At 53.0% G+C, this 23,384-nt stretch overlaps 2 long non-coding RNA genes across 6 annotated transcripts; one reads left to right on the top strand and one right to left on the bottom strand.

Annotated features, from left to right (window-relative positions):
• Positions 1–358: 358 nt before the first annotated feature.
• LOC119867085 lies at positions 359–22,194 on the bottom strand. 3 transcript variants are annotated; one of them, XR_005382461.1, is made up of 3 exons: positions 21,947–22,194; positions 9,397–9,516; positions 359–1,216 (listed from the first exon to the last, which is right to left on the bottom strand). It is a non-coding gene; the product is annotated as an uncharacterized LOC119867085 (long non-coding RNA). The 3 variants fall into 3 exon arrangements; XR_005382460.1 differs by lacking the exon at positions 359–1,216 and adding an exon at positions 4,035–4,089; XR_005382462.1 differs by lacking the exon at positions 359–1,216 and adding an exon at positions 4,035–4,089 and having other exon boundaries at positions 21,993–22,189.
• LOC102157277 lies at positions 12,082–18,686 on the top strand. 3 transcript variants are annotated; one of them, XR_005382458.1, is made up of 4 exons: positions 12,082–12,407; positions 16,353–16,516; positions 16,985–17,444; positions 18,193–18,686. It is a non-coding gene; the product is annotated as an uncharacterized LOC102157277 (long non-coding RNA). The 3 variants fall into 3 exon arrangements; XR_005382459.1 differs by lacking the exon at positions 12,082–12,407 and adding an exon at positions 15,080–15,142; XR_005382457.1 differs by lacking the exon at positions 12,082–12,407 and adding an exon at positions 16,096–16,143.
• Positions 22,195–23,384: the final 1,190 nt, after the last annotated feature.

Genomic DNA, 23,384 nt, shown 5'->3' with positions numbered 1-23,384 from the left:
CTGGAGTCAATGAGGAGGATGGGTCAGAGCCGTTGCTAATGCCCCCGTGCCAGCCCCGCACCCATAGCACCTGCCCGTCTTCAGCCACAGGGGACAGGCAGCAGGCCAGCGGAGGCAGTCGCCATGACCCCTGCCCAGGGCCAGGTCAGCACAGCCCGCCCTGTTTATCTCATCTGTTACCTCAGTCCACAAGGCAGCCAAACGTGCCACCGCTAGCCTGTGTCCCCCTGGAGCAGGAGGGGATCCGGTCTAGCCCGAGGCAAGAGTCCCTTTCCCGGAAGCAGGAAGCGGCTCTGAGAGGCTATGGGAGCTGACCACACTGGGCACCAGCTGTGCATGCTGCGGGGATCGCCCGAGGTTAGGGACCACGCTCCAGGGCCCGGCGGGCTGGGGCATGGCACTCTATGTGGGCCCCGGCCTAGAACTCGGTGCCCTCCCCTGTAGAATGGGACAAAGCAGCACCTGCCCCAGCGGGTTGGGAGGAGAAAACAAGTTGACGCATATGAAGAGCTCCGCAAGGGACCTGCCCAGACACTTGGCACCGTCAGTCCGTCACTCCGGCCCCAGATGGCTTTCTCGGACCCTCACTTGATTCAAGGCCCAGGAGAAGCCCCAGCACTGCCAGGCTGAGGCACCTGGTCTCGGCCCAGTTGCTCCTCCTGACCCGCTGGGCCCCTGGCTTGTCCTGGGCATTTTGCTTCCCCACGGGCAGCGAGGGTGCCAAGGTCCAGGCCTATGCCAGCGGGTTTGAAGTCGGGTCCACCAGGAGTCAGTTGGTAAGAGGGAATGAAACACCTGGCTGCAATTCCCTTTGGCCTTTCTGTCCACTCCGGACGCTCGGAGCACTGCCAGCTGCCCTGACCTTCCACACACTCCACAGGACAGTCTGTCCCTTTTCATCCCTGAGGCCTATGTGGCCAGGTTGTGCCATTCGTCCCTAGACCCCCATCCTGGCCTTGCTAGGGCCTCGCTGCAGACAGAATGAATTCCCCTACCCTGTGGGTCTGGGCTTGGCCCCGAAACCTGTCGATGGAAAGTGGGGAGAAGTACCAGGGAGGCAGGTTCCGAGCCGAGGCAGCCGAGTCTCCTCCCCGCATGGTGAGGAGGTGCCCGGGGGTGGGGGGGGGGTCACTGCTCCTCAACCTGGGTCTGGAATAACACATGTGGAATGGAGCTGAATCCCAAGTCCATACAACACAGCCAATATCAGCCATTTCTGTAAAAAATGAAACATTTTTTTTTGCAGAAATCTGCAGCAAAGACTGACTAGTCAGTACAAGAGTGTGTCCACTGTGCCCACCCAGGGAAGCGGCGCATAAGAGAAAGGTCGAGCAGCCTCTCTACTAAAGACGGCTTCATGTGAGGAAGGCAGCATTCCCAGATAGGACACTCGCAAGAACCCTCCACGCTGCTTTTTCTATGTAACCTATTGGCTACGGGACTGAGAAGGACGTGGGCAAGTGGTAGGGATGTGGGTAGGAGGAGAAGGTGACAGCCATGGTCAGGACTAACTTTTCCAGGGCCAAACACGGCTGTCTAAAGACCTTTGGCTTAATTGAGTCACTCAACAAAGGCCAGGTGAGTGTCTACAGCATGGCACCCAGGCCATGGCAGTGAGCAAAGAGTGACAGGGCCAGAGCCCCTGCAGGTGGAGCTGACTCTCTCCTGGGAAGGAGAGTCAGCCGACAAATAGAGACATACGTAAAACACCTAGAACGTCAGATGGTGACAAGCTTTCCAGAGAGGTGTGTGAACTGGGGAGGGGGATGCGCCCCTGGTGAGTTCGGGGAGCAGCCAGGAGGCCAGCGTGGCTGGTCCGGGCAAGGTTGCAGGCGTGCAAGGCCTCGGGGGTTGGGAAGAGCCTCTGGCCTTTACACCGAGTGAGCCAGGAGCTGCTGGAAGCTTCTGAGCAGCAGAGTGGTCAGGGTTAAATACTGAAGAAGCGCCCCCCAGGGTGAGGCTCCCCTAAGTCAGTCCCGTCACTAGTACTCCTTTCCCACATGACAGGTTGCAGGCCACTAACTGCGGGAAGCACATGCTGCGTGACTCCATTTACATCAGGCATCCAGAACAGGTGCATCCATAGAAACAGAAAGTGGGTTGGGGGGTTTCCTGGGAGGGGGGTGCGGGTTGGGGCTGGAAGGATAAGAAGGCCGATAGCTGAAAGGTATGAGGTTTCTTTTCTTACTCTTTGAAAAATCTCCCCCTTTATGTCCCCTTGTTCACTCAGTTAATTTGGTCCTTTACTGCCTCCAAATATGAGGGTATTTTTCAGGAGTATGAAAAAATACAGGATCTTTATACATGTAAACCTTTTAAACATGAGTCTGATGCTGAAAATGTCACCTTGTTGTCCACAGAAGCGGCTTGTTTTGTGGACGATGAAAATGTTCTAAAATTGAGTAGGGGGATGTTTAGACACATCTGTGAATATGTAGAAACCCCTTGAATTATATACATCAAACTGACGATCATATGGGATGTGAATTATATGCCAATAAAGCCATCTTTATTTTTAAATTATTTTTTAAGATTTCACTTTATTTATTTGAGAAAGAAGGGAGAAGCAGACTCCCTGCTGAGCAGGGAGCCTGACATGTGGCTTGATCCCATGACCCTGACCGAGATCATGACCTGAGCCAAAGGCAGATGCTTCACCAACTGAGCCACCTAGGAGCCCAATAAAGCCATCTTTAAAAAGTTGGAGCGTATTTTAATGATTGAAGCCGCAGCATTAAAATCCCTGCTCCTCAGAGACACAGTGACATTCATCTCTGCCTCCACTGTGGTCCAGGTCCCAGGTCAAAGTCCCAGCCTGGCCCCCTCCCAGTGGGCCCAGGGACAGGACTAAGGAAAGGCATTGCTCCCAGTCCTGGGCGACCCCACACAAGAGGTTAATTCCTGGAGTGGGCAAGGGGTCTGCAGACCACCGCCTGGGGCTCCAGGGCACAGCAGAAATGATTCTGTATGACAAAATAGAATTTACAGCTGCTTTAAGCTTCACCCTCCCTTTTTTTTCTATTCTTTATAATTCGGCAGGCTTGGTAAATCAGGTGTCAGGAACACGGGGGTGCTTCTGAGCTGTTCCCCAAGTTACTGTGTAACTCAGAAAAGTCTAACTAGTTTAGTTAATTCCATGTGATGCTCTGCGCGCCATGAAGGGAAGCTGGGAAGGTGCTATTTAAATCCAAAGTCTAATTTTTGTCCTTATCTGAAAGAAGCAGCTGTGAACAGTACCTGCTTCAGACAGCTGCTATTAAATGTAATTGTTTCTTAGCTTGTGAGTTTTCCTGTAGTGAGATTTAGTGCCAGCGCCTGTGATATAAGTAAATATGTAAAATATACTAGGATGTCAGCAGGAGGTACGAAGACAAGGCTCCCATCAATTGACTGCTTCCTCAGGACTGAAAACATTAAAAATGCCTTCTCCTTCCCCTGGTCTGGCCTGGCCCACTGTGGTCCGTGGCTGATGTCACTACACTCTGCTGTTCTCCATGGCCTTCCCCACCCGGAGCCTGGTCTTCAGCACCACGGCCAGCTCTAGATATCACGTCTGGAAAAGAAACTTCCTGCTCAGCTCAGATTTTTTTGTTCCATTCCCATGTTTTTTCTAACTCATGCTATTAGATCCTGGACCAACTACATTCTTGTGGGCTCCCCTATGACCTCTGTCCACCAGCTGCGATGACATGGCCAAGAGGTGCCAGAAGAACCTATAGCCTCTAGATACATGGTCTGCCCATGAATCATTTTCTTTCCAAGGTGCCTAATCCCCAAACCCAACAGACTGACCATTGTTGGTCACATAGATCTGAGGGCTTAGCACCCCACCAGAGCTGGACTAGTGACAGGGAGTGCCAGCCATGCATCAAAATTAGAAAGAGAGAGACTATTTCAGACAGAATTTTATACTGTATTTGATGTTTAAAAAGAGGGGATCCCTGGGTGGCGCAGCGGTTTAGTGCCTGCCTTTGGCCCAGGGCGTGATCCTGGAGACCCAGGATCGAATCCCACGTCGGGCTCCCGGTGCATGGAGCCTGCTTCTCCCTCTGCCTGTGTCTCTGCCTCTCTCTCTCTCTCTGTGTGTGACTATCATAAATAAATAAAAATTTTAAAAAAAAAAAAGAAAAAGCTTCAGAAGTAGACACTTTCAGAATATAGGATAAGGAACTCCAAAAATCTGTTTTTCCATAAAAGCAATGAGAACAATGGCAAAATTTATTAAAATTACTATTCAAATTTTTAGAATTTAACCAAAGGTTTGCAACTCAAGAAATTCAAGGAAAACAGCTATATCTCAGAAAGAACAATGAGCTTTGAGGTCATTTTAGCTTGCCCCATTCCCAACCACCTCTTCATCCCTGAAGTGGTCCTGAAAATCAACAGCTTCATAATCCCAGGAATCATAAAAACCAGCAGCCTAACATCCACTGGAGGAGTGATAATATTTTGGGGGTTTGCAAGAGCCCCATCTCCTGATAATTATCATTATTTGGCCTATATGGTAGTTCCCTGGAAACCCAGAAATAAAGACAAGCAAGGCTTATCTTTATTTGACCTGACTCAATCCTCACTTCTTGTGAACAGCTTTTTCCCTAGGGTGATTGTTGAAAACAATCAGTGGCAATTGTTTAATATCACAGCTGTCTGAAGCGGTATTACCTCAATTGAGGTGAACAAGTTGACCAAAAGCTTAAAGGGAAAAGCTGAGGAATAAGATGTCCACAGGGAGCCCTGAAACATCTTCATATTCTCCTGAGAATCCAGAAATTAGAAATCATTAATAGAAAGAAATTTGAGAAACTCACAAATATGTGAAAATTAAACAACCGACTCCTAAATCATCAATGGTTGAAAGAAATCACAAGATAAATGAGAAGATACTTCAAGATAAGTGAAAATGAAGACACAACATACCAAAATGTAGGAGATGCAGTGAAGTAGTGGTTGGAGGGGAATATATGTCTGTAAATACCTATATTAGAAAAGAAAGATCTCAAATCAGTAACCTAAACTTCCATCTTAAGAAACAAGACAGGGAAGCCTGGGTGGCTCAGCGGTTTAGCGCCAACTTCAGTCCAGGGCATGATCCTGGAGACCTGGGATCTCCCTGCATGGAGACTGTCTCTCCCTCTGCCTGTCTCTGCTTCTCTCTCTCTGTGTGTCTCTCATGAGTAAATAAATAAAATCTTAAAAAAAGAAACAAGACATAAAAGAGAAAACTACCCCAAAGCAAGTAAAAGGAAGGAAATAATAAATGACAAGAGAAGTAAGTGAAATTAGAGAATAGTAAAATAATATAGAAAATCTGTGAAACCAAAAATTAAAAAAAAGAAACCAAAAGCTAGTCCCTTAAAAGATCAACAGAATAGATAAATTTTGTTAGATTGACTAACACACACACACACACACACACACACACACACACAGAAGACTCAAATTACTAGAATAGAAAGAGGAGACATTCCTACTGACCTTATAGAAATTAAAAGGTTTATAAGAAAACTATGAGCAATTGTATACCAAAGAGTTAAATAATCTAGATGAAATGAACAAATTCTTAAACAGACAAACTACCAAAACTGACTCAAGAAGAAAGAAAATCTCAGGAGCCCTATAACAAGTAAAGATATTGAACTGGTTACTTTTTAAAAATTACCCCCCCTGACACACACACACACAAAAGTCAGGCCAAGATTACTACACTGCTAATTTCTATCAAATATTTAAGGAAAAATGAACACCAATCCTTTATAACTTCTTCCAAAAAATAGAAGAGAAGTCAACACTTCCCAGCTCATTCTATGAAGCCAGTTGTACCCTGATACCAAACCAGGCAGATATGACAATCAAAGAAAACTATAGACTAATATCCCCTACAAATATATACAGAAAAATCCTCACAAAATACTAGTGCACCAAATCCAGCAATATATAAAAAGAATTCTATACCATGACCAAGTGGTTTTATTTCAGGAATGCATGCTCAGTTCAAAATATGAAAATCAATCAGTGTAAGACATCATATTAATAGAAAATATGATCTGCTCAGTAGATGGAGAAAAAGCATTTGGCTAAATTTAACACTTTCATGATGAAAACTCTAAGGAGCCAGGAATAGAACTTCCTCAATATGACAATGGACATCTGTGAAAACACAGCCAAAATCATATTTAATGATGAAAGACTGACTGCTTTATCCTTAATATCAGGAATAGGACAAGGATGTCCCTGCTCACCAATTCCATTCAGCACTAAACAAGAGATTCTAGCCAGGGCAATTAGGTAAGAAAAAAAATAAAAATCACTTATTTGAGGGCACCTGGGTGGTTCAGTTGGTTAAGCATCTGACTCTTGATTTCAGCTCAGATCATGATCTCAGGGTCATGAGATCGAGCCCCGTGTTGTGCTCCATGCTAGGTGTGGCACCTGCTTGAGATTGTCTTTCTCCCTCTCCCTCTGACCCTCCACCTTCCCCTCAAAAAATGCACTTATTTGCAGATGATATGATCTTCTATATTGAAAATCCTAAGAAATCCACAAATACATTATGATAACTAATAAACAAGTTCAGCAGAGTTGCAAGATACCAGCTCAATATACAAAAATCAATCGTATGTGTAAGCACTAGTAATGAAGAACCAGAAAACAGAATTAAGGGTATAGTTCCATTTATAATAGAAAAGTAATAAAATAGGAATAAATTTAACACAAGATGTGCAAGATCTACACACTGAAAACTACAACATTTTTTTCATTCTATAAGTGAAAGAAATTAAAGAAGATCTAAATAAGTGGAAAGATTTCCATGTTTGTGGATCAAAAGACTTAATATCATTAAGATGACAATACTCCCCAAATTGATCTACAGATTAACTCAATCTCTATCAGAATCTCAATTGTCTTTTTTTTTTTTTGCATAAATTAACAAGCTGATCCTAAAATTGCATGGAAATACAAAGGACCCAGAATAGCCACACAATCTTGAAAAAGAAAACAAAGTTGGGAAATTCGTACTCCCTGGTTTCAAACTTACTCTAAGCTACAATAAACAAAATGGTATATTTGGGCATAAGGATATATAGATAAACCAAAAGAATAGAATTGAAAGTCCAGAAATAAACTCTTACATTTATGGCCAATTGATTTTCAAAAAGGGTTCCAAGTCCATTCAATTAGAATAGTCTTTTCAACAAATGGTGCTGAGACAACTTAATATCCACATGCAAAAGGATAAAAAGTTAGATCCCCGCCTCACACCATACACAAAACTTTACTCAATGGGGACCTGAGACCTAACTATAAAAGTTACAATTATAAAACTTTAAAAAGGAAACATAACTACAAATCTTCATGACTTTGGATTACACAATGTTTTTTCAGATATGACACCAAAAGCACAAGCAATCAAAGACAAAAATTAATTGGACTTCATTAAAAACTTTTGTCCTTCAGGGGACACCATCAAAAAGTCCAAAAAACAACTCATAGAGTGAGAGAAAATATTTGCAAGTCACACGTCTGGTAAGGGACTTGTATCCAGGACATACAAGTCAACGATAAAATGACAACCCCATTAAAAATGGGCAAAGGACACAAATACACATTTTCCAAAGGAGACCTACAAATGGCCAAGAATCACATGAAAATATGTTCAACATCATTAGTCAGAAGGGAAACGCAAATCAAAACCATAATGAGATTCGTTTCACACCCACTAGGATGGTTATAATGAAAAAGACAAGGCACGAACAAGCGTTGGTAAGGACGGAGAAAACAAGCAGAACTCTCTCATTCATTGCTGCTGTGACCATAAAATGGTACAACCACTTTGGGAAACAGATTGGCAATTTCTCAAAAGGTCAAGAGCAGAGTTACCATCTGACCCAATTCCACTCCTGGGTATATACCCAAAGGAAATGAACACACGTTCACAAAATATTTGTGCATGAATGTTCTTGGCCGCCCTATTGCTAACAGCCAAAAAGTAGAAACAGGTCAAACGCCTCCAATCTGACGAACGGATAACGAAGTCCGGCACACGTACAGGGGAGCACTGCTCTCCACCGTGAAAGGAATGAAGGCCTGACACAAGCTGCCACATGTGACAGGAGGGGGAGCAAAGGCATGGAAATGGCATGTTGCTGGACAAGACCAGCTGGATCTGTGCGTGGGAAACGGTCTTTCTCAGAACACAACCTACTTTCCTGAGGCTATCTGCATCACCTTCCCACTAGAGAGGTGGGCATGGTCCCCAGGTCTCAGCCAGAGCATGGTGAGCTCTGTGACAGCACCTCGTCCCCGCGCCACCATGTGCAGAGGGGTCAGGAGAGATATCTAAGGCTCGAGAGAGTTGTTCCCTGAGCAAGGAGCCTCCCGCGTGCAGTCCGGTCCCTGGACCTCTTGGCGGCTGCCTCTGGGGTTACTGCTGTCTGTGGCGTGGAGGCAGGTCTGTGGGGACGAGGCAGGCACACTATGCTCTGGAGCAGGGGAGACACTCAGCGAGGCCAGCATTGGGGGTTGGCGGACATGGGTGCCCACGGAGACACCAAAGGAGATGTGGGGGTCAGCTAAGTGTGAGGGATGTGCTCTCCAGGCCTGCTGTCCCAGAGTGCTAGCATGGCCTGGAGCAGCCTCGGGGGTCTGGCTATACTGGGGACTCTCTGTGGCCCCGCTCTGCCCCAGGGACACACACTGTGGCCCACCTCCGGAGGCCCACGGGACCACTGGCTGAGTGACAGAGAAGGCTGGCGCAGCACCCCGTGAGATGGCCCAACAGCCCAGGGCTGACCCCTCATCCACATCTCCCAAGGAAGGATGCACACCCATGTGCACACGCACGTGCACACATACACACAGACACATTTAAAAAATAATTTATCAGGAGGCAATTCACACAACACGAAATGAATCATTTTAAACTGAATGATCAGGGTGCCTGGGGGCTCATCTGGTGAAGTGTCTGCCTTTGGCTCAGGTCGTGATCCCGGGGTCCTGGGATTGAGTCCCTGCATTGGGTTCCCTGCTCAGCGGGCGTCTGCTTCTCTCTCTCCCTCTGCTCCTCCCCCTGCTTAGGTGCTTGCGCGTGCTCTCTCTCTCTCTCTCTCTCTCTCAAATAAATAACTCAAATCTTTTAAAATAAGTAAATAAATAAACTGAATGGTCAGTTGCATGCAGCCCCCATGCCGCGTTGTACAACCACCACCACCTCCATCCCTCCAGGTCACACTCCTACACAGTAGCAGTCCCTCTGCCCCCCATGACCTCCAACCTGCCTTCTGTTTCTGGATGTACCCGTTCTGGGTGGCTCATGTCAATGGAATCCTACGACATGGTCCTTCTTTCGCTGAGCATCATGGGCTCGGGGCCAGTCCATGTTATAGTGTGTGTCCGTACCTCGGTCCTTTCTATGGCGGAGCAATGTTCCAGTCCTCGTGTGGATGCCCACATCGTGTCTATCCCTTCGCCATCGGTGAACGCTCCTCTGGCCACGGTGGACAGGGCTGCGAGGAACACCTGCGAACAGGCATTTAGTTGAGTCCCTGCTTTTGGTTCCTCGGGCACATACCCAGGAGCAGGACCGCAGGGCCATATGGAAACTCTGTTTAATCCTCTGAGAAGGGGCGCCTGGGTGGCTCAGCGGTTGAGCATCTGCCTTCAGCCCAGGGTGTGACCCCAGGGTCCTGGAATGGAGTTCTGCATCGGGCTCCCCGCAGGGAACCTGCTTCTCCCTCTGCCTGTGTCTCTGCCTCTCTCTCCGTGTCTCTCAGGCATAAATAAATAAAATCTTAAAAAAAAAATCCTCTGAGAAAATGCCACAACATTTTGTAAAGCGACCTGTGATCTGACATCCTTAGGCAAACAGGGAAACAGTTATGCTGGAAAGCTAAGAAAAGCATGAGCAGGGCGGGAAGGTGGACGGTGGCTGCCCAGGGCCGCTGGGGTGGAGGGGGAGGATGAACTCCCCTCCGAGTGGCTCAGAAGTCCCTGGAAGGCTGACCTGGGCTGGCCATGTTTCACAGGGTCCCTCCGACCCTGAGTGGTGTGGCTGTCAGCTTGCACGGGTCAGACCCGAGCCAGGGGGCAGGGATGGCTCTTGAGCACACCCTCTGCAACCTCGGGATGTCCCCACTTCAGGAACTCCCTGGAAACCACTACCGGCTTCACACCATGGGCCACACCTGCCCTCACAGCCAGCGGCTGCCCTGCTGGTGGAGGAGACCCAGGGACACGTGGCCCTCACCCTCCTCTCCAAAGCCACAGAACTGTTCAGGAGGGTCCAGGGAGGGACAGGGGTCGGTGTGGGCCTGGGCCGGGGAGGGCAAGCCAGGGCTGGTTCGGCCTGCTGATGGGTGGCGTGTGGGAGCGGAGGGCACGGGAAACAGAAGAATCTGGTGTTTTATCTCGAGTGCCAATAGCAAAATCCAGAGTAGTTCCAAAAGTCCCAAAGATCACACCACGTTGGCAGCCTGTGGCTCAGCTTCCGGGGCCCCGGGAGCCAGGTCACACGGCACACTTGGAAAAAAGCCTTAAAAACAAAAGCACGTGGGCAGCCCAGGTGGCCCAGCGGTTTAGCGCAGCTTTCGGCCCAGGTCCTGATCCTGGAGACCCGGGGACGGAGTCCGGAGTCCCCCGTCAGGATCCCTGCTGGAGCCTGCTTCTCCCTCTGCCTGTCTCTCTCTCTCTGTGTGTCTGTCATCAATCAATCAATCAATCAATCAATCTATCTTTAAAAAAAAGAAAACAAAAGCACATGAGCCCAGGGGGTGCCGTGAGGTTTCTGTGCCTGCAAGGCTGGCGAGAGGGAGGCAGAGTGTGGGACCTCGGCAGGAAGGGCTGCGCCCCCGCAGGCCCAGCCCCGCGCGGGGGCAAAAGGGGGCAGGGGAGCCCGAGAAGGGCTTCTGGGGGGGCAGCGGAGAGTGGGCTGGGGCCGTGTCCTCAGAGAACGGGGTGCTCCTGGGGGGCGGGCCTGGCAGGGGATGTGGGGCCACCGTGGGGGCTCCCTGTGGCCAAGCCCAGGTCATAAAAAAGAGCAGTGGGTGATGTCGACCGCACGATCCTGACTAGGTGACAGCCCACAAGTCCAGGGTGACACCAGCGAGAGAGTGAAGGAGAGGAGGCAAGTGTCACTTGTCACCGGGAGGCGACATGGATGCCTCACCGCGCAGACTGGCCTGGAAAGGTAAGTGACCATCCTTCTTCCTCCTGCCCTTTCCCTGGTGACCAGGAACAGCTCGGGAACGGAGGACAGCCATCACTGCACGACCGCTGACCGTGTGGGTGATTCGGCCGGGGCGCCGGGGCCGTTCTGCGTCCTGAGAAGCGACGGTGACCCCCGGGACTTCAACAGAGCCCCGTCATGGTGTGCAAAGTCTCGTGCTCACTCTGCGTCAGTCACGGGCACCGGCACGGTTGTCGTTTGCTGCATCCGCCCATCGTTCAGGGACGAGCCAGGACGTCCGTGCGGCGTTAGGACCCGGGACTCCCCGCCGTGACACTGCTTCGCGACACTGCTCAGCCGGACACCCCACTTGCAGGTGCCACTGGAGACGGAGGAAGCGGCCACGGGGTCCCCCAGGAATCAACCCAGCAGATCCAAAACGCAGATCCCAAACCTCAAACCATCGCGCACAGAGGGCAGAGGGGACATGGGGCTGTTCCTCCACTCGGGGGCCAGAGGCTCCAGGCCGCTGCGGGGGCCACGGGCCCCAATGGGCACCCATGTGACCCACGAGCACAGCAGGGGACACTGGGGTAGCGACTGGATCTTGCATTATTACAGTTACTGGATAATTCCTGTGAGTTTCCTTATAGAAACACACGAAGCCAACATGGCCAATGTTAACCGTTGCCACGGGAAACACAAAAGGCTTTCAAGACACTCCTGTTCCCACTGCGTATCCGAGTGAGGGGACCCGCCCCACGCGCTGCAGCCACACACACACACACACGAGGCAGGACGCCGAGGCAGGTGGGGAGCCCGGCCGTCCTCGATGGGACCGGAGGCTAAAGAGATGGGCAAAAACGTGAAAACGACGCAGCGCGTCTCATTCAGGTTTTTGTCTTTGGGAACCTACAGGGTCTGGTGGTGGTTGTTTGGTTAATGAAAACGTGTTAATCACGTTAACGGGAGGTGAGTCATCAGAAGAGCCAGCTTGCTCTCTGTCCACCAGGCGAGACGCCAGCAGTCGGCACTACGAGGCCCTTGCAGAGGCCTGGCGGAGGCTCGGGCCTCCCGGCCTCCAGAATGGAGAAGGAACAAGCGCTTGTGGGCCCGGGGCTCTGCTCCTGCGGCCCGAGCCAAGCGGCTGCACGGATCCTCGTACAAGTGTCTTGCGAGCGTGTCTTTTCATTCCTCTCCGTAAAAACCTAAGGGAGCCGTCGCCGGGTGATGAGGCTTTGTGCAGGTACTTCCAGATGCTTCGCCAAAGGGTTGCGCCACTTTACACGCCCCCTCGGCAGTGCTCCGCCGGGGCGCACCATCTCTGTGATCGTAGCCATCCCAGCGAGTGTGCTGGCGGGTGCCGCTGTGGCTTCCACTCTCACCTCTTTGGTGTCTAATGAAGGGGACCGCCCCGTGTGCCTGGTGGCCTCCCGCAGGTCTTCTGTGATGAGTCTGTCCCCATCAGTTGAGCTGTCTTCCTGTTGTCGAGCCAGGTGGTTCTTCGTGTGTGCAGATACGTTCTTTACCAATATTTCCTCCCAATCTGCCACTTGCCTGTTTATTTCTTTTTTTTTTTTAAGATTTTACTTATTTATTCATGAGAGACACAGAGAGAGAGAGGCAGAGACACAGGCAGAGGGAGAAGCAGGTTCCCTGCAGGGAGCCCGATGCGGAACTCGATCCCGGGACCCTGGGGTCACGCCCTGGGCTGAAGGGAGGCACTAAACTGCTGAGCCCCCCAGTCGTCCCTTGCCTGTTTATTTCTTAATGATGTCTGTTGAGGAGCAGAACGTTCAGGGAGTCCACTACATCAGGTTTGCTCTCCTGGTTATGGCTCTCGGGGTGTTACTTTCGAGTTACGTTGAGAAGATGTTCCCCCTTTGCCTCTGGAAGGTTTCCAGTGTTGGCTTTTACGTGCAGGTCTCCATTTGCCTTCTGAGCACGGCGTGAGGTAGGGATCAAGGGTTGTCATTCCCCATGTGGGACCTAGTTTCAGAATGACTTATAGAAAAGACTCCCTTGCCCCCCATCAGATCGCTTTAGTGCCTTTGCTGAAGATCGAATGAGAGCACGAGTGGGGTCTGTTTCTGGGCTCTCTACTCTGCCCGTCCATTGATGCATTTGACGTTCTTTGCCTATACTACACTGTCTCGATTGCCACGGTTTAAGAGTGTACTTGAAATCCAGTAATGTGTCCTCCAACGATTTTTTTTTTTTTTTTTTGCCAAGATAGCTTTAGCTATCCTAGGTCCTTTGCATCCCTATACAGATTTTAGAGCCAGTTTGTCAATTTTCCCCCATGAAACTCTTCTGGGACTGGGTTGGGATTTTTTTTTGCTAAATCACTGGATTGACTTGGGAAGAATTGTGTTGTTTTTAATAATATTGAGTCTTCCAAAACACTGAATATGATATATCTCTCTGATCATTTGGATTTTCTTTAATTTCTCTCACTATATCATTTTTTTTACGTGTGTGGCTTATTCATTACTAAAATCATAATGTTTTATGGCAAAAAGCTGGAAAATGCAGCAAAGTCATAAACAGGGGAGAAAAAAGAACTCCACAGTCCTGCCTACCACTCCGGGGGCATCGCTGCTAACTTCTTGGTGTGCTTTCTTCCAGTCCCTTTTCCAGGCACAGTTCCTGTGTTTTCACTGTATCGCTGATGTGACGTTGCGTCTACAGTGTGCACCTCGCATCAATGACCGAGGCGTGTTGTAGCAAACCCCGTTGGTGCCTGTCCCACGCGTCCTCAGGCTTCTCCAAAAGCAGCTCCAACACCTGTTTCTTGCATCTCTGCCCGAGGGTGGCTCCGGCCACAGGGCTGGCGTGAGACGCACATGAAGCCACGGGAGTTCCCATCCATTGCAGAGCTCTGCTGCCCTGATCCTTTGTGGGAGCGTTTTGAGGGTGTTCCTTGGGTTCCGCACAGTCTCTCGGGGTTCCCACCTGGCTCCCTGCTCATGAGAGAAAGCACTCTCTTCTCCCTTTCATCCTTCCCATCTCGCACCCCAAAGGGACCTCCATATCTCGAGGTGGATGTGGCGGGAACCCACAGTAAGACACACCCCCCCACCCCGGTTACCGTAGTTCTTTGGAAAATTATGATTCACTGCATAATATTCCATCCAATATGTTCACTATTGTTTTCTCAAGCCTTCCCTCTTTATGGTGAGTTTTCTACTCTCAGAGAAGTGCCATGAAGACCAGAGTCATGCATGATGTGTTTTTGGTATTTGGAGTAAATTTCCGCAGGATCATTTCCCAGAACAGGGATTTTTTTCTTTTCTTTTCTTTTTTTTTTTTTTTTTTTTTTTAGGGCTCTGAATTTATGCTGCCAAAATGCTCTTCTGAAAGAATTAAGCCAATTTAGAGTCCTTCCAGCAGGATATATTTTATCATATGCTAAGTGGCCCATATTTTCTAAGAGGAATTAGCATGTACTCTTAGCTTCTGGAATGGGAAAATAAAATCTGAGTGATTTTTTTTTTCACTTCAGGAAAAAAGAAAAAAGAAGTCTTCCCCTTTGGGAAGAAAACAGGCACGCCACTGATTTTCATGGGGTCTTTCCATGTCTCTCTTGTGCGGTGAGTTGCTGCTATTTCTGTCAAAAAGGCTGATCAGAACGCCCACCGAAGGGGAAGCAGCAGCACCCACAGAGATAAGTTTCTGGGCCATGAGTTGGGTCTGTCCTATATTTGGAGCAACTCAAGAACACTTCACTGAGGGCCAGGATTTGAGAACAAATTGCTTTTTCGTTTTCAAGTGTTTTTTTTTTTCACTCGGCTGAAGAAATGGAATAAGGTGAGCAAGCGTGGGTAGGTCAGCAACACAGTTAATGGAAAACAGGTTATTTAAAACTAGCTTTTTATCTTGGTACCCAAATAATCCCACCAGTTAGAGTCCCTTGGCATTCACCTCACCCCGGAAGAGCAAGACTCGAGGGCGTCACTGTGCCTCCCATTGGTTCCCACGGTAAAGAGGGTAATGGCCACCCAGAGAGGTCCTTGTGCTGGTCCCCGGAGCTGGGAATCTGTCCCTCTACAGGGCAGAGGGCACTTGGGCGACGGGATTAGTTTAAGGGTCCGGAGATGTCCTGGACGGGCTGTGTGGACATGGGGTAATCACAATGTCCTTTCGAGGGGGAAGCAGAGGGGCCTCCGGATGGCTTGGTGGTTGAGCATCTGCCTTCAGCTCAGGGCATGACCCTGGGGACCTGGGATCGAGTCCCACATCAGGCTCCCTGCAGGGAGCCTGCTTCTCCCTTTGCCTGGGTCTCTGCCTCTCTCTGTATCTCCCATGATAAATAATAAATAATTAAAATATTTTTTTAAAAATGAAAAAACAAAACAAAAACAAAAACAAAGGGGAAGGCGGAGGGTCGGAGCCAGAGGAGGTGTGGTGGCGAAAGTGGAGGTTGGAGGGATGGGGCTGTGCTGCTGGCGGTGAGGATGGAGGAGGGTCGCCAGCCAAGGAGGGCATGTGGCAGTCGGAAAAGGCAAGGAAATGATCTTCCCGGAGCCGCCAAGAGAACAGCCTCGTCAAAGCCTCCACGTTAGGACTCCTGACCTCCAAACCCTGAGGATCAATGTGTGGTTAGCTCTCACAGGAGCCACAGAAGGCCAGTAGTGACCTTCTGCTCTCTTCTATCAAAGCCTCTCCCAAGGGGCGCCTGGGTGGCTCAGTGGTTGAGCGTCTGCCTTCAGCCCAGGGTGTGATTCCGGGGTCCTGGGATCGAGTCCTGCATCGGGTCCCCACAGGGAGCCTGCTTCTCCCTCTGCCTGTGTCTCTGCCTCTCTCTCTGGGTCTCTCATGAATACATAAAATATTTTAAAAAAAAAGACTCCCCAAAAGTTTCTCAATTGGAAAATCTGTTGTCTAAACACCACATTCTTGAAGTGTCTGCCTATTAATAATTAATTTTTAAATAAATAAACCGGCTTCCCAAAGGCAGCGACTCTGAGCAACCAAGGATGGTCCGTGCTGTCCGTGGGGACCAGGGACAAGCTTGCAGGCCTGGGGACAAACCCAGAGTGGGGGTGGGGGGCAAGCGGTGCCAGAGAGTAAAAACTAGCCATAAGTTTAGAAGAAAAATTGATTCTATTACATATTAGATTTAACATAAAATGGGCATCTTTACAAAATCGCCCATTAGTTTGCTCACTGGGCTTCACTTGTGCAACAGGCCTGCAGCATGTGTGCGGCCGGAGCGGCGTAGGTGCCACCTCCTCCGGGACGGCCGTCCGCACAGGCGCCCCCTGCCCGCTTCCCTTGGGAGGAGGAGAAACCACGGAGCACACGGCACCTGCGGTCCTTCCATGGGTCTCAACGCGGCCTCCTGCCCACGAGGTAGTGCTTGCCAGAAACTTCCATTCTCGGTTCCAGGGCAGAGGGACAGACTCGGGGCTACTTCTCCAGAGCTGGTCTCTGCGTGGGGGTGGAGGGGGGGCAAGTGGCCAAAAGTGCAGAGACGCCGAGAGGAGCAGATCCTAGTCACGGACTCCTAGCTTGTTCGTGGCTTTTGAATCCTGAGGCTCAGCGACTTGTCCCGGGGCGCCAGGGGAGGGACCATCGGGGCGGGGTGGGGGATGATCGGAGGCACCCCCGAGGGGCTGGGCTCTGAGGGACCACCCTGGGGCCGGGTCCCTGAGGCGCACACCCCGGGCAGGCCCCCGGAGCCTCCACAGAGGCAAGGAGTGAGTGAGCGACTGCTGTGCGTACGGAGTCACCTCCAAAATAATCTCTCCAGGACAGCCCTGAAGACACGCAAGACCACTATAAGCTCATCATCTTCGCTTTCTTTTTTTTTTTTTAAAGATGTTATTTATTTACTCATGAGAGACACCGAGAGAGAGGCAGAGTCACAGGCAGAGGGAGAAGCAGGCTCCATGAGGGGAGCCCGACGTGGGACTCGATCCCGCATCCCCAGGGTCACGCCTCAGGCTGAAGGCAGGCGCTAGACCGCTGAGCCACCCGGGGATCTCTCATCTTCGCTTTCTGGGTAAGAAAAGTGGTGTCCATTGGATGAAGGAGCGGAAGACCCCCCCCTTCCTCTCTCAGCCAGGTGACCACTCTGCCTCCCGGGACGGGGCCCCACAGCCCACCTTGAGCTCAGGGCGAACCAGCAGATGCGCCGTCTGGCCAACCCGGGTTTTCTGAACACCGCGTGCTACCCAGCAGCTAGAAATAGGCCCAGTGGCGTGGGCGCCAAGGAGGGAGACACTGGCTGAGACGTGACTCATCTACAGCTCTCGGATGCCAGCACTTCTAGAAACAGGTATTTTGGGTTCCTTCGGAAAGCGCACCACGGATGGAGAGGGAAAGCCCTCTGGGCCTGAGGCTTGGGCAGGGATGGGGCGGGCGGGCAGGCGGGCGGCGTGCTCGCAGGAGAGGACAGAGGGCAGTGAGCGAGGGGCCCCAGGAGCACAGGCTGGTGGCAGGGGGTGGGGGCAGTCCTGAGACGCCACTCCCCACTCAACCACGGGCCAGTTTTGTCCTAAGTCTCAAGACAGGACTGGGAAAGGGTCCAGGACAGAACAGACCCTCACGGGGAGGGACGGCCAAGGGCTCTGCGGGGCTCACACGTGGGTGCACCCCCAGCAGGAGGCTCCGCGGGCCTCCCAGCGATCCCAGGGCGCTGCCCCAGATGAAGCAGAGGCGAGGTCACCTGGGGACAGACACAGAGTCACGAGGCCTCAGGGAGCAGTGCATCTGCTCCAGCCCCCGCGGGTGGTAGGTCCAGGCTGGACTCAGCGGGGAGCAGCCCCAGGGCCGCGGGAGGGAAGGGGACAGCTCGGGCCCCTGCTGGTCTGACCCACGATGGAGTCGGGGGAGGGGGGCACCAGGGCTGTGGGAGAGAAGGGGACAGCTCCTGCCCCTGCTGGCCTGACCCAGGATGGCGACTCCCGCAGCCATCAGACACCCCCGGCTCCTCTGGGGGCACAACCAGGGAAGGTTCTAGAAGCCCGGCTTCTCACAGAAGGGAGCACCGCTGGGTCACGCGCTTCCCCTGTTTCTGACTGCAGCGGGATCAGGCCCCAGGGACTCAGCTGAGGAGGCTTGGCGGCGGGGATTCGAGATTCGGGGCTCTCTGACACCGGAAGCATGGGGTCACTCGGCAGCAGGAGCAGGGCCCCCGCCCACGGGGCCTAGCTGGGAGATCCGGGTCACTCCCGTGTGGGCTGCTGGGGCGCCGGGCCCCTCGGCCCTCCGCTTCCAGGACTGTCACCAGCGATGGAAATGCTGGGGCTCCCGGGCTCTGTTCCACCCAACAGCCCCATGCAGCAGCCAGCTGCCTGCCCCCCACCCCCACCCCCTGCCTGCTGGCCCGTCCCTGCAGCGCCCTCCCTGCCCTGAAGATGGGGCTCCCTCCCATCCCAGCCTCCCCCACCCAGTCTGGGCCAGGGCAGGGCTCCGACGGAGAGGACCGGTGATTAAAGCAAAACATTTAAAGTCTCTTAAAAAAATTCAAAAAAGTGATTAATCTTAGCAATAGAAGAGGATGGGGGAGCAGGGTCCTTCCCCCCAATAAACAAAATTTGATTATTCAAAAGCCCCTTGTGCCTTATTTGAGATATGAAGTTAAATTCCGTATTTGAAGACAGATCCAAGCGGTGGACGCAGACCACGTGAGCTGGGGGCCACGCACCCTCCGCCGGCCCCGCCCTGGACAGCTCAGGAGTGATGGGCCCCCCTGGGCTCCAGCCCCTCCCCCTCCGGGGCTGTGACCACCGAGTCCAGACGCGTTTGTGCGGAAGCTGAGCTTGGGAGGGTGCGCGGGTCCGTGGGCCCTGTGCTCATCCCCGCGCGGTGGCCTGAACCGGGGCCGGGGGAGGCGCAGACCCCTCCCCGCACGGCACCCCCACGGCACCCCTCTGTGGACCCCGGGGTCGGGGGCTCCGTCGGAGCCGGCATTCTTATGGGGACGCAGACCAAACTCATAGTGACAAACTGTGCTCAGTGCTGTGAACAAAACAAACGGGGGCAGGGGAGCCTCCCTGGGCAGGTGCCCGAGGACCCCGCGGGCCAACACCCGCTGTCCCCCCTCCCTCCGGCACAGCCCCTGCGAGGCCCGCAGCTCGCCTTGCAGAGAGGGGCTTGCGAGCTGTTCCAAGGGATGGGCGGAGGCTTCCAGAAGCCTTTAAACAGGGCTGCGGCCGTGGAGAACGGCGTCCTGTCTCTCGGGCCCCTCCAGCCTCCCTGCTCCTGCCCGGAATACGGTCGTGACTGCTGGAGCTCCAGGAGCCATTTCGTGACATGAAGGGACTTTAAGTTTGGGAAGCCCAGCTCTAAACGGCAGGTAAACCCCAGGGCCAAGCACTGGACTGCTCAGCCTAAAACCGACATTCCTCACCCAGTGCGACCCCGTCGTTCTCAACACACACACACACGCGCGCGTGCACGCAGTCAGGGCGCACAGCCAGGCAGCCTGCCCGGTGCCCGGGAGAGTGCAGGCGCCAGGCCGGGGAAGCTCCGCCGCCCGAGCTCGGCCCCCGACGCGGGGGACAGACAGGCCAGAGGACAGTTAAAATCAAATTCCCCGTTCCTCTCCGAGACTGCAACTAGATGAAATTACACGGTGCCAGCAACTTATAAATAGAAGAAAATAGACGGGGAGAAATGAGCAGATTAAGCCCCGAGCCGCCAGGAGACCTCGGAGGAGGGAACTCGCTTTGCTGGTGTTTCTCATTCTGCCCACGCGGGGCTGAAAGTCGCGCTTGACGTCTGCCGCGCGGTCCCCGGGGAGCGTCTGGCTCCATCCCTTTCTCACATCAGCTAAATCTAAGTGCAAACACGGAGCATCTCGCTCTGGAGCCGGCCCTTGTGACGCTGGGTCGGTCTCGGAAGGCGAGCCTGGAGGCACGCGGTCCCCCGTGGTCTGGACCTGGTGCGCACCAGGTGAGCACACAGGCGGGGACCCCAAGGCAGGCCGGGTCGGGTCATCAGCCAGGGGAGGCGCTTTTCCCTCCGCACCGCAGCCCATCTTGCGCGAGCTCACACGCTCACTCCTGCTCCATATCCAGTTAAGGTTGGCACCAAACACCGGCAAAACGAGGGAAAGAAGACATTAAACTTAAAAGATCCGGGGTATTGTCAGACGTCTTGCGGGGGCAGAAGGGGCACGGGAGGCTTTTCTGCTGAGTGCCCTGTTCTGCCACACAGAAGACCGCGAGCGATGCTGGGATACTCCAGAGGGGTGACAGGTGTCCTGGCGAGAGCCGGGGAAAGGGAGGCGGTGCCACTGGCCCAGGCTCACCCCCAGCCTCCGGCCAGAAGACATCTGTTATGGGGCAGGACAGAGAGCCTGCCCCAGGGAAGCCTTTGGGCCCCGGCGCTAGGAAGGATCTAGAGCACCGGGCACCCAGTGGCATCTGCCCCAGTCCTGCCCGCCTGGTGTCCTTTACTGTTACGCTCTTCATTTCGAGGGGCACCTGGGTGGCTCCGTCTGTTGAGTGTCCGACTCTTGATTTCGGCTCAGGTCATGATCTCAGGGTCATGGGATCGAGCCCCATGTTGGGCTCCATGCTGGGCATGGAATCTCCTTGAGACTCTCTGTCGGCCTCTGCCTCTCCTCCGCCCCAAAATAAAATAAATGAACTTCTCATTTTGAGAAAACAGTAGGTTCACGTGCCCTTATCAGAAATAACAGACATCCTTTACCCGGCCCCCCCGATGGCAACAGCTTGCACAACTGTAATACAGAGTCACACACAGGATGTGGACCTTGGGGTGGCCCGGCCTCCCACAGCCACACCCCCTCGACCCCAGGGCCACCCTCCCCAACCACCAAGCACCCACCCTTCCTGCCTCCATAACTCCGTCATTGTAAGGATGTTTGTAAGGATACATAATATTTAGGACTGATTTTTTTTTTTATTCAGTTTTGTTCTTTGGAGACTTGTCCAGCTGGCTGTGTATCACACACACACACACACACACACACATTCGTGCTCACACCGGCTCACCCTCACACTAGCACACACTCTTACTCATACGTGTACACACACCCCCAAGGTCACATGCTCAGGCTCACACTTGCACACACGTACACACCTGATGCTCACACACGCATTAGGGTCTGAGCTCACACCCTGATCCCTTTACCCTCCCTGGCTTTTGACAATCAAAGATGAGCTTGAGGCAGGAAAAGACAAAAACAAAAGCAAAGTCTGTTGTCTGCCTGCTGTTTCCCGGCTTCATCTTTGCTTCTTTTTGCCCGTGACTCTGGTGAGGCAGTCCTTTGGTTTTTGTTTTGCTTTATTTTTACTTCTTAGGCAATAAAACTCGTTAGCCTAGCACTGAAGCCAGGACAGGCATCTGAGGACAGGAGTCTTGGCCGCTCCCCAGGGGGATCGGTGACGGCAGGCCTCCCCCTCTGCCGGCCCAGGCGCTCCCGGGTCTGCAGGGGTGAGGCCCCGCTGCAGGGTCCTCTCTTCCTGCCCCTCCCACCCCCTATGCCAAGGGCATTGCCGGGGCCTGCCCCAGGTCCTCTTGGGGCAGGGGAGGCCTTCATCTTAACAAAAAATTTAAGGTGGCACCAAAAACGCAGCAGTTGAGATGAATAATGCTTTATCTCAATATTTAGGAAGTCAAACAGATGCCAAAAAAACCCTAATGAACAAAGTATCAAAATTTTAAATGAAACCAGGGCATGGCCCCCGCCTAGCCGTCCCTTCTTACTCAGCTCCCCCTGACCCTGGCCCTGCTCCGGGGCACCGCTACCATTAAGGGGAAACCCGCTTAGAATGGACTCTGGAGGCCGACGGAAGGCGCCCTCACCTCCTACCACTGTCTGCACCTGCAGAACCGACGACAAAAGACACACCTTGCAGGTGGATACTGCTGTAGCTACTTCACTGCCCAGCAAAAGAAGGAAGGTTTCCTCTGCCCTGGCAACAGCCCAGCCAATGAGAGACTGTCGTGACTCACTCAGCCAATGAGAGACGCCACAGCCCAGCCAATGAAGGACTGTCATGGCTCACAATAAAAGGCAGCGGTAGCCCAGCCAATGAGAGGCCAGCCCAGCCCAGCCAATGAGAGGCCAGCACGCTTCCAGCCCCCAGTTTACTCCAATGGACGGTCCGTTTACAAGAGCCCCGCCCTCTTCCTCTATAAAGGAGCCTCCTCCGCGCCGTCCCCGACTTGTCCATGGTGCTTCCCCGCCGGCTGCTTGTGGGCTGCAGCTCCCTGTTATTCCCAAATAAACCCCTTTCTGCTGGCAAGACAACTGGCAGTTGTATTTTCAGGGATGACAGCAGCCTGAGCCCCAAAGCGTCGGCGGGAGGACGGGCCAGGGCTCCGCACCCCCGCAGCGGGAGGTCTCCCCGGACCCCCCCCAGCTGTCGCCGAGGGCACCCCAGGCACACACGCGTGCGCACGGCGGCCGCTGCAGGGAGCTCCCCCGGCTGACCGCGGGCCAGAGCGGCGGAGGGACAGGTGCTCACACGGCAAGGGCGGCCAGAAGCCGAGGCCCCTTGCGGCGGAGTGGGTGACACGGCCGGACACCGGGCGTCTGCTCTGGGCAGCACGGAGCCCGCGGGCAGCCCCCCACCTGGACGGCGACCGCCCCTGGGTGCCGCCCCCGGCCCTGTCCAGTCCCTGGCTCAGCTGCACGCCCGCGGCCAAAGTGAATGAACGAATGACACTGGGACGGGGGGTCTCTGTGGAGCTCCCACCGGGTGGGGTGGGCTGTGCTCTGGGACAGGGCTGGTGGCTCTCTGGGCGGCAGGGAAGGGCACGGAGGTGGGGCCACTCCGAAGGGGCCCGAGGCCAAGGACGGTTTAGAGAGCACAAGGGGGTCAGGGGCAGTGTCCCTACTGGGTTGGTCACCGCAGCAGCCAGGCTGGGGGCTGGAGTCCTGCAGGACCCCGGGGTCCGGCCCTTGCCTGCCCTTCCCACACTCGGTTCCACCGGGACTCGCTGTGCCAGTTAATTGCTATTCCAAGCACCTTCGAGGCTCCTCGCTGCTTCCAGCTCAGTGTGTCCCACTATTTATAGTTGGCTGCTTAAGAGACACAAATGACTATTGTAACGCTGCTTCCATCTCAGACGCCGGAGAACACGATGGGCTGCAGCGCTCGCTAATGGACCTCATGTCTCTGACGGGTTTGCAATAAAACTGCCTCTCTTCTCCCAAGTGATGAGTGTACTTTCAGGGCCTCTCCAAAAATATAACTTCCTTTAAATAAACTGCTCAGTCGCGTTTCCTTGCGGGCGG

The sequence above is a fragment of the Canis lupus genome, chromosome 31 (genome assembly GCF_011100685.1).
Source record: "Canis lupus familiaris isolate Mischka breed German Shepherd chromosome 31, alternate assembly UU_Cfam_GSD_1.0, whole genome shotgun sequence".
NCBI lineage: Eukaryota > Metazoa > Chordata > Mammalia > Carnivora > Canidae > Canis > Canis lupus.
This window is presented reverse-complemented; position numbering and strand designations above follow the sequence as displayed.